Source organism: Delphinus delphis, chromosome 5, assembly GCF_949987515.2.
Source record: "Delphinus delphis chromosome 5, mDelDel1.2, whole genome shotgun sequence".
NCBI lineage: Eukaryota > Metazoa > Chordata > Mammalia > Artiodactyla > Delphinidae > Delphinus > Delphinus delphis.
Genome location: NC_082687.1, coordinates 58,152,649 through 58,163,984, shown reverse-complemented (window position 1 = coordinate 58,163,984; position 11,336 = coordinate 58,152,649). Strand labels below are relative to the sequence as shown.

The following is an 11,336-nucleotide window of genomic DNA, read 5'->3' as shown; positions in this document are numbered from 1 at the left end:
ATGAAAACACTTTGGTGACTGTTAAATATTAACAAATAAGTATGATTGATATTACTTTTTTTTTTTTGATGCAGACCTGGCTTAATTTTTTACAAAGATCATGAAATCCTTTTTGCAAGACTCTTGAAAATGACTCCTACAGAACAAAATGATAGAAAGAAAACATTTCAACAAAACATCTAACAACCACATTGCTCAAGTATTAAGGACAGAGATCTAGAAAGTAATGCATATTGATTTATTTTGCATCTGTAATTACCTCTGATATCAGTGATTCTTAATATCATGGAACCTCTCCCACAATAAGCATACACCACAAACATTTTGTACATAATTGCACAAGTTCACAGCCCTCCTGAGAGCCTATTCATGGACTTCATTTTCAAAAGTGGTAATGATTTCCAGAAATTGACTCATTTTCTCATGTACATCCTAGAAATGCCACCTTCTTACTATCTTCCACTTATTTTGTGAGCAAATCAATGTTACCAGTTAAAAACTACCTAGAATACCAATGAGCACTAACATCTGGCTTGAAAACATTTCATTAAACATTTTTGGGTCTTGCTTCCTATCTTTTAAGTATAAAAAAGGCATTTCAATAAAAACAAATATATAATGAAGTCATCTCCCTTTGTGTGAAGAAATATGAATGAACTGTGCATTAATATTTAAAAGCAACGTAGTTCACTGCCAAAACTTTAAATGTCTCAAGAGCACAACAAATTCTGAACACACTAAGATCATGTTGCTACTTCAGTATTCTTGGGAATGGTGAGTGATTAGTTGGTCTATGGTTTAGGATCAGTTTCCATGCTTGTTTTCTTGAGCTTCTTCTACCTCTGAGAGCTTTTTATCATTTTCCAGTGTTTGCTGAAGTTCATGGATGGTACTAAGAAGAACGTGAAACTGTTTCCTTCTCAATTCTAGCTTATCTTCAACACTTTCTTTAATATGTGAAAGATGCTCTAATTCTTTACGCAGAGCCTCTAGTTCCTTTAATGTCTCATGCCTGTCTGGATGACGCTAGATCACTTTTGCCAATGCATCATATTCTTGGCGATTTTTTCGTATTCATTTTGCTTGAATAATTTGCTTTTTGCACTCAGCATTTTTTTTCATGTGCTCCAGCAATGCTACATTCTAGTTCTTTGTAAATTTTTTCAAAATCTTCCATTTCTCTGAGATTCATATCATATACCAGCAAAGTTTTGCCCATTGAAAATTCACATTGGGACAGTGTGCTCAGCATACGTTGGTACTGGCTGTATCCCTCTTCCTGGGATCCAGAGCTGTACCATTTAATGAAACTTTTCACCTGCAGATTAATTCTCCGATCATCTCCAGCACCATCTCCATCTATGAGGAGACGCTTCCGTATGACTTCGTCATCAGTCACGGCTCCCATGGCGTGTGCTGCGGCGGCGGTGGCAGATATTCCTATTTTTAATAAAGACATTTTACCTATTACATTATTTGAAAAGGCCCAAATTGTCAAACCTGCCATTGGCATGTCAGAATTCTGACAAAAGCACAGAAATACCTTGTTCCTATTTATCATGGCTACCACAGGAGAAGTTGGAAAGATATCTCAAAGCCAAACTTTCTAGTAGCTAGATGGATTAACATAGTATCTTAAATAGCACTAGGCAAAATCTGAACTATGCTGGTATATGTTACATGTGAGGAAACATATCAGCCGACCAATGTATTTTAGGTTAAAATTCTCATTGCAGCCATAATTTAAACTAAAGCTTGGTACATAGAGGGAAAAAAAAAGCCACACACACAAAGCAGAGTACTGTGAGTGTTTTTTTCTTACAACAAAATCGAAAAGTACTAATGCATGCTAGTTTTAGTGTAATAATTACATGCACCAGATAATTTAAAGTATTCACAAAGTAACATATGGCTTAGCTGTTCAGCTGCAGTGAAAATGTGGATTTTTAAGAATAAAAATTAGTTTGAAAAGCAGCAGGCAATAGTAGTCTCGAATCCCCTGTATACCCGTAAAGTGGAGAAACCATCTGCACTGTGTGCAAGCTGATGACCTTGGATTAATTCTAGCAATGTCATTACCCAATTAATTGAGGAAGGAAAGATACTTGGGAATTACAATTACAGATCCATTAAAATTGTGCAGTGCTTTTATTCTCAATATTTATTAAATCACATCTGTCTGCTAATCATTATATGATGATTTTTTTTCACCTAAAGAGACTCAGTTTGACAGGTAAAACAGTGAGCTGGTCATGAATAGGATAATTATGCTACTTGAGCATACTTCAAGTATTCTGAAGTATGTTCTGAAAAAATAAAGTATTGATATCTCCTTTTTAATCTCATGACTTCTTAGATGGTAATGCTTCCGTTTGTTTGAATAATCTCCTCAGTGATAATGAACTATTTTTAACCAAAGAATAAATATACACATACATGCCAAATTATGTTGTAATTTCATGTTTTACTGTTCTACTTGTTCTTATTTTACAGAGACCCTGCTGTGTCTCTAGGGGTCATGTTAAAGAAACCAGTAATTCTTGGACAATAGGCACATTTTAATTTTTGTTTGTTGTTATTTTGTTCAAATGGAAAGTTTAAGTTTTGTAGTGGTCTTAAAACAGAAATTTTCTATGGAGCCATCTTCTCATCATTTAACTTGAGAAAGCTTTTGACAAGCATGTAATCTGCACAGGAAATCTTACATGTAGAAGAAAATATATATTTGTAACATTCATATACACAATGTAGATAAATATAAAATTAAGACTATATACAAATGCAAAGCAATGTTAATTATACTCTGATTAGAAAGACAATACTAAAACTGTAAAAAAAAAATCTCATGGTTTAATATTATACCAGAAAAGTCACATGACCATTGTCTTAGGCTGTATTTATGATATTGATAGGAACATTTTTTCTTCATGTTATACCGTCGTTAGAAGAGATAAATGATTAGCAGTCATTTTTTAATGCTTATATTTGTCTCTACTCTGTGATTACCTTCAGTTGAAGAGCAAGAGTGGCTTTTAAACACAAGTATTCATTAATTTATTCATTCAAAATGTATTAATGCATGCCTGTGTCATTGCAGTCACAGGTCTACACATTGTAGATAGAGCTGAGAACAACACAGAAGAGAACAAGCAAAGAAGGAGAACCAAGAAAGACTGGTATTCCAGAAGAAATGTGAAGAAATATTTTAGGGAAGAGGAAATGATAAACTTATCAAGTGGTGTTGATAGGCTTGGTAAAATGAGCAGTGAGGACTGACTGTGGGACTTCTCACAGAGAAGGTTATTGGTGACCTTGACAACAAAGATGTTAGGGGAATAGTGGTGGTGAGTAATGACTGGAGAGAATTCAAGAGAGAATTGAAGATCAGGAAGTAGAAACAATCAGTATTGACAACTCTTTTGAAGATTTTATTGTGAGGAGAGTGTCTTGGTCGGTTCTGGCTGCTATAACAAAGCACCATAGATATTAGGTGGCGTATAAACAACATAAATCTATTTTACAGTTTTGGAGGCTGGAAGTCTGAGATCAGTGTGCCAACACGGTCAAATTCTGGTAAGAGTTCTTTTCTTAGCTGCAGACTACTGAATTTTTGTTGTACCATATGACAGAAAGAAGCAAGAGAGCTTTCCGGTCTCTTTTTATAAGGACACTAATCCCATCATAAGGACCTCATGACTTAATCACCCCAAAGGCCCCCCTTCCTAATACCATCACACTGGGGATTAAACTTCAACATATGAATTTGAGGGTACACAAACATTCAGTCCATAACAGTGAGACAGGAAAGAAACGTCAGTATTGGCAGAAGGACATGAGATCAGGGAAGAGCTGGTTGGTTGGTTTTAAGATGGGAGATGTTAAAGCATGATTTATTTTTAAGCTATGATCCAGATGTGAAGGCAAAGACAATGATAAAGTAGATAGCCCAAAATTGTAGGAGCAATGTCTTTGCGTTTGTTCTTAGGATCCAATTCATACATAGGGATGATTGCCGATTACATCTGGAGTATAGGTAGAGTATGTGGGCACAAATATAGGTTCATTGACTAATTTGGTGTTTGGCATGAGGTGGAAAATCTCTGATCGCGTCTTTTTTTTCTTCTTTTTCTGTGAAATAAAAATAATGGCATCATCTGAGAGTGAATGAAGTGAATGAATAAGTGATTGAATAAATACTAAATAAGGGATGGGTGTCAAAAATGCAATAAATTAAAAAAATACAAATTAAACTTATATAAGATGAAATATATATAAAGTGCTGATAAATGCAAAGCAAGAATATTATTGATTGAATTAAAATGTAAGGCTGCTATAAACATAATAGACTTCCTTTATGTAGAATTCAAATTAGTTGAAAGTTCAAATGACTAGTTTATTAGTCTATGATAGACAATGATAATCACAATGTTCACAATGCTGATTGAGTCTAACATATTGCAAGATTCTCAAGAGCTTTCTAAGTCAATAAGGATAGTTCTGTACAACTTAACTGTTGTGTATTTTATTACATTTTAAAATTTGTTAAATCCAGGACTACATATTCTCTTGTTATTCTAAGCTGCAGAAAGTTCCCTTGGGGAGAGTTACTATTCAAAAATAAGGCTTGATCACTCCTGTTAATTTTTAGTTGTCTCCCAGGAGATGGTGAATCTCAAACAAGTCAAGGACTTCAGTTTTAAACCTCTGAATCACTTAATTTACATTTTAAATATGAATCACATTAAAAAATATGTTATCCTTTGAAAAAAGAAACTTTTGTTGATTAAAAAAAATAGAAATAGGGAACAAAGGAAGAAAAAAATACCCTGAGCCCTCACAAAAAGATAATTTTATTAACATATTGGTATAATGGTAATGTTGGAATGTATTGCCTATGTATGGCTTATATTACACCTATGATTAACTTCTATTCAATTAACATAGTGGTTGGTAGGACTTTGTAATTCTTGGAATGTTCCACCTATTAATGATCACTAAGAAGTTTATCTCAGCTATCTTAACTTTTCCACTCCAAACAAAGAAAGATCCTCTTGACAATGGCCTTACTGTCAAGACATAAACCTTTGAGCATATAGCAGGTACGTGATTTACAGCAAAATGATCATTAAATAAGAAAAAAAATAGAAAAGCATAACCAAAAATTAGTACCATATGATTTTATAAGAGATTATAATGCTTATGTTACATAGAATCTTTTAAATTAGAATATGGTATAGTGGAATAAATACCAAACTGCATTTCAATATTGATTCTGCCACTAACTAATTCTGTGACCTTGAGTGAATCATTTAATCTCTCTTAAAATAAGTTCCATCATATCAAAAAATAATGCTATCTAACTCATAATGTGCATGCAGATAATAAATGAAATCTTGTGTCGTGTATAACTGTCTGACCCATATTTGTTCCTTTGATTTTTTCATTGAGGTTAAATTTACATGTAATGAAATGGATAAATCTACAATATACGACTGAAGTTTTGATAAATGTGTATAAAACTATAGCCACCACCCAAATTAAGCATAGACTTTTCCCATTATTCCAGAAATTTTCCTTATGTGTTTTCTAGCCAATACCCACCAACATATGTAAATATTATTTTTATTTAATTTCTATCTCTGTAGATTGTTTACCTGTTTTTGCTTCATGTATGGCAAGATTCTGTTACTAGATGATGCTTATTTATGATAGTTTTGTACCCTTGATGAATTGACCCTTTATTCATATTAGTGTCCCACTTCATCCCTAATAACATTCCTCAGTTTAAATTCTGGTTTGTTTCCTATTACTCTAAGCACTTTTGCTTTCTTTTGATTAATGTTTGCATGGTATATATCTTTTTATACTTTACTTTTAATCAACTGTGTCCTATTTAAAGCAAATAACTTATAGACAATAAATCTACCTTTTTCAATTCATTCTACCTCCTTTTATTTGGTTCATTCAAATTTATTATAATTCTTTTTGTGGTTGCATTTAGCTCTACCATTTTATATTTCTTTTTTCTACATTTGTTCTGTTTTCTGTTCCTCCTTTTCTCTTTTATGTGGTAATCAAATATTATTTTTGGTCCATGTAAATCTCTCTATTGCCTTTTATTTCTAGTTTTTGTATGTTTAATGATGTTCTAGGGATTATAATACATATTCATAATTTATCAAAGGCTTCTCAGAGCTAATGTAAAATGAATGTAAAATGCAAGATTCAAGCAATATCTCCAACCTTTGTGATATTGTTTATACACACAGACACACACACAGACACACACAGACACACACACATGCACACAAATGACAAACTCTGCATTAGGATGTTATAATTTTAAACTGTTAGTTACTTTTTTAAAAAGAAATTAAAAGAGTAAAAATTAAGATGTTTTTTATATATTTTATATATTTATCTAGGTATTTTCTATTTCTTATATTTTTTGCTCCTTCTTATAGAGCTGAGATTCCATTTTACAGCATTTCCCTTCAGTCTCAAGAAATTCATTTAGCAGTTTTTATAGTTTAGGTTTTATGAGGATAGATTCAGCACCTGTTTACCTGAAAATATATTAGTATTTTCTCCATTTTTGAATCATATTTAAGCTGGATATATAATTCTAGGTTTATATATATATATTTTTTTTTCTTTTCAGCCCATTAAAGATATCACACCATTGTCTTTTTTCCTTCACATACTTTGATCAGAATTTAGCCAGCATTATTATCAATGCTCCCCTGTATTTAAAGTATTTGTTGTTGTTGTTGTTGTTGTTGGCATCTTCAAAGTTTTACTCACATTTGGGGTTCTGCGGTTTGATTATAATGTGACTGAATGTGGGTTTATTTATATTTATAAAGCTTGGAGTTCTCTGAGTTTTTTAGATCTATAAATTATATATTCTTTCAACAATTCTTCAAGTATTATTTTTCGTTTTCTTTCTTTTCTCCTCTTCTTATGGATACACAACTACATATATTTGCTTGATTTTTTTTTCAATTTTGTTTCTCTGATGTATACATTAGATATATTTCCTTCTACTATCTTTACATTTCCTCTCTACCTCTCTGTCTCTCTCTTTCTTTGCCAACTTCAGTGTTCTCTGAAGCCTGTGAATTCTTAAATTCACATATTGTATTTCCTGTCCCAGAATTTCCATAGTTTCTTTTTATAGTTTCCATTTACCTGTTGAAATTATCCATCAGTTTGATTATTATGACCAGATTTTCCTTCAATTCCTTGAACATTTTATGTCAGCTGCTTTAAAGTACTTATTAATCTAACCTCTGTGTTATTTAAGTATATGTTTCTGTGTGCTGCTGCTTCTCTTGATTGTGGACTAGATATTCCTGTTCACATTTATTAATTTTTACTGTAGTCCGGATGGTTTATTTTAAAGACACTGGTTCCTGTTATTTTCCTCTGGAAAATTTCTGCTCTAGATGATAGTTAAGTAACTGGCTGATTAACTTGAAATCTTGAAGTCTTGGTTATATGATTTCTTAGAGCAAGTCTGTATTTGTTTTGCCTTTAGGCTCAGAGTGAATTCCTTAGACCTGAGAAAAAAGTATGGCCATTCTTGGATTTCAGTGGAAAACCCAATGTGTTTACCAAACATCTAAAATGTACCAATTTTTGTCTTGTGCTGTTAGCAACATGTTGTTTTCTGTTGGACTTCTTAAAGTCTTCCTCATGCATGCATAGTTTCTGAACATTTTATATACAAGTTTTGCAGCTTCCTCTCTGTGTGCCCTTCTCTTTCAGTTTGCTTTTTCCTTCAATTCCCAGCAGTCTGACTGCTCTAAACTTTGTCTTTTGATACCTCAATCTAATAAGTCTGTGACTTTTTCCTGAATTTTTAGCTATTCCATGACCTTCAGACATGGGAATGTCCTCAGGGGGATATCTGTATAAACATGGATCTAATCCAATCCAGTTCCTTTCTTTCAAGAGTCAAATGCTCTTAAATTTCTGTCTAATTTTGATCACTCTACAGTGCCTTTTGTACTTTGTCCAGAGGTAATATGTACTTGTTATCTGCCCGAAGTAAGTACAGTAAAAGCTACTCCACCAGTAATAGTCTTTCTTTTATATAATAATGATTACTAGTATCTATATTGTCATAAGTATTTACTAGCACATGCTAAAGTTTAAAGATTTGATCTATAAACTAGCATATATTATATGGAAAATTTATTTTTAAAAATATAAGGTGTACCTAATATGCCTTGAGGTATTTTAGATTATAGTAAATAAGCTAAGTAGTTTAAGATAAACACATTTTTATTTAAGTAAAATTTAGTTTACTAATACAAATAAAGTTCCTCAAGCAAGCATACTATTAGGAGAAACTGGTAATTTATAATTGAGTTGATTTTGCTTTCAAGTATTCGTTTGTAAAAGCTAAAATGACTTTCCAACTTTAATTATTTAAATAAGACCATCGTATACAACATGAAGTAGACTTTGAGAACTCATGAAATGTGAAATAGATGTCTCTGATTACATAGGCTAAGCAAAATAAAATGAGGGAAGTAAAATCTGTGACCAAAACTCCATGGTGATAAACAAAATAGTCTTGAAAGCTTCAGAAACCTTCAAGAAAAGAGAATTTCAAAATTAGAATTGTGAGGATATTTTGAAGTGGAATATATTTGTCAGGATGAAGTATTCTTTATAGTCATTAATGGTGGTATTTCAAATAATTTAAAATTTATATTTTCTTAAATTTATTTTTGATCTAAGTAATTTAGCTCTAGAGTTTTAAACTAAAGTTATCTTGATGTTCTGAATATTCCGGAATATTCATTTCAGCACTTCCTGATCTTTTTTTACTCATGGACTTCAATAACTCCTTCCAGGTCAACCACTGTAAGGTATCGTCTACTTTCAGATAGCATTTGCTGGCTCTCCAGAGTAAATCTTTTTTCATTCTGAGCTGAACAAACTGATTTAAGTTCCCAACCTCACTGACAGGATCAACTATATAATATCATTTTTCTTATTTTATGAAGTGAGGTTGCAAGGCATAGAATTGTACCTTCACAGTTTGTTGTTGAATGGAAATATTGAATGAGTTGCTCTAATCTTGCACATTATGTCTATAGCATTGCACTACTAAACCAATAGTCACCTCCAGCTTAGCTTGGAAGTGTGAGCACCTTACAGCAAGCAATATTTATCCTACACTGCTGTGAAGTTCACTCTTTCTTTACCCAAAGCTTTATGGCAACCCAAGTTGCAAGTATAAAAAATACAACTCTTCTATCCATTTTTTTTCTCATGTTGTGTCTACTTTGCCATTTTGACAGCCGAAATCCAACAAAAGACTTAAAAGGAAGAATTTCAAAAGATTTCAGGAGAAATGTGTTCCCCTCCTCTTTCTCTAGGCACCTTTTATTATACATCTGGGGCTTTGGATATTTTATTCTGTAAACTTCTGGCACACATTGTTTTCTGAGTTGTAGTCTGCCACATGCTGTCATTTGACTCTTCTATATGTACTAAGCAGGAAGAATAAGAGTTCCTGGCTCCTTCTGGTATAGTATTAACCTTTTATTACTTAAATACTCACATGTCTGAGTAGAGCAGCCAAGGTTCATTGCTGTTATATTTCCAGATCACACATGTATTTAATTTTTACATCCAAGAGTTGGAATTGGAGCAGAAAAAAAAAGAAGATACTGGGGATGTTTTCAGGGCCAGAGTTGGACTGGGAATGATTTATCAAAGGCAAAGTAAGGAGTCTGGATACCGGGTGCATTTTTTTTTCCATGTTGAAATTTATTGGAGAAAACTAACATGGAACTAAGTCCAGGTTTATTATTCAACAAACACACATTTCAGGTCTTGTGTGTGCAAGAAACTTGGGTAGATACTGAATAAAAACTTGTTAGAATAGGGCATATCTTGAACATATCTAGATATTAATTTCCAATATAATTTACAAATTTGAGTCACAAAGTAAGAAAAAAATCCTTTACTATTATTCTGACTAGACACATCCAGTGTCTTTACTTGTCAAGGATCTGTTGCCCTGATTTTCAGAGCTGAAGTTTCCAATGTACAGAGCACCATCCATCCACTTTTAGCGTTTCAGCTTGTCAAAGCATATGCTTGTTGATCTGTAAGAGTTTTTTCTTGAATTTTATAAATTCATTTTAAAACTCATTTTATCCATTTTTCCTATGTTAGTTTTTCTAATGTCTTTTAAAGGTCTTTTGTCTTTTACATTTACAGCATTGAGAGTCATAATGTGAGGGGTATAGTGAATAGAATATGCCTAAAATTAGAGAACTTAATTCACTTCCCCTTGAAACTGGTTCCCCAGTAAGTCATCAGGGAGTAGTAAATTTCTCAATGAAATCCTTAAGCATTAAATCAGAACACAAAGAAACTGAGAGTTTTAAAAAATATCATGAAGTCCAAAAATTTCAAAAACAAAAACAAAATAAAACAAAACAAACAGGTTGAAAACTCACTATCACCAAACTAGGGGGACAAAAATAAGTTTAATCCTATGAAAACATCAGAACAATTTTTTTTAATGTACGTCAAAACAATTCCTTTTCTTCCTGAACAAATACATTAGCTATGCAACCCATTACTCTAACAATTTGAAAGCAGCTCACAATAGATAAGGAGATGGAAATGGGTGGATAATCTCATCCAGAGGAGAAATCTACAGTGTAACTCTTCTAATTTCACATAATACTTCATGGAAAAGACACAACAGAATGATCATAATCATATCATTGCCCCTTTAGTTGGCCTGTACTTTGCATAAAACTCAACAAATTGATTTTTCTACCATCAGTGCAGTGCTTCCAATAGATAATTTTATGGTGTAAGTTTTATTAATGTTCTTCTTAAAATAAGAATTAAACAAGAGTTGACTAGAATTGGGATTATACATAGCAGGGTTTTTAGGAAATAAAAAGTGATTTTTATCTCTCTATCTTTATCAATTGAAAACAAAACAAAATGAAACTGAATCCAGAAGAGACAAAAAGGATTTGACTAGAGCAATGATAGTCAAAACTTTTGCTTTTAGGACTCTCTTATTGTGTTAAAAAATTGCTGAGTACCACAAAAAAAGTTTGTATTCACATGAGTTAGATCTACCAATATTTATTATGTTGGAAATTAAAATCAAATTTTAAAGGATGAATAATAGTAAGCTCACTATGATAGCATAAAATATTTTTAAATTAAATAACTACAGTTTTCAAAATAAAAAATAATTACTGATAGAATGATTTTTAAAATAGCTTTACAATTTCTTTAATGTCTGGTAAAGTAGAAGACATATAGATTTTTCTATATGTCTC

General features: G+C 32.2%; 1 pseudogene; it reads right to left on the bottom strand.

Moving 5' to 3' along the window:
• Positions 1–791: 791 nt before the first annotated feature.
• On the bottom strand, positions 792–1,408 carry LOC132425437 (THO complex subunit 7 homolog pseudogene; annotated as a pseudogene).
• Positions 1,409–11,336: the final 9,928 nt, after the last annotated feature.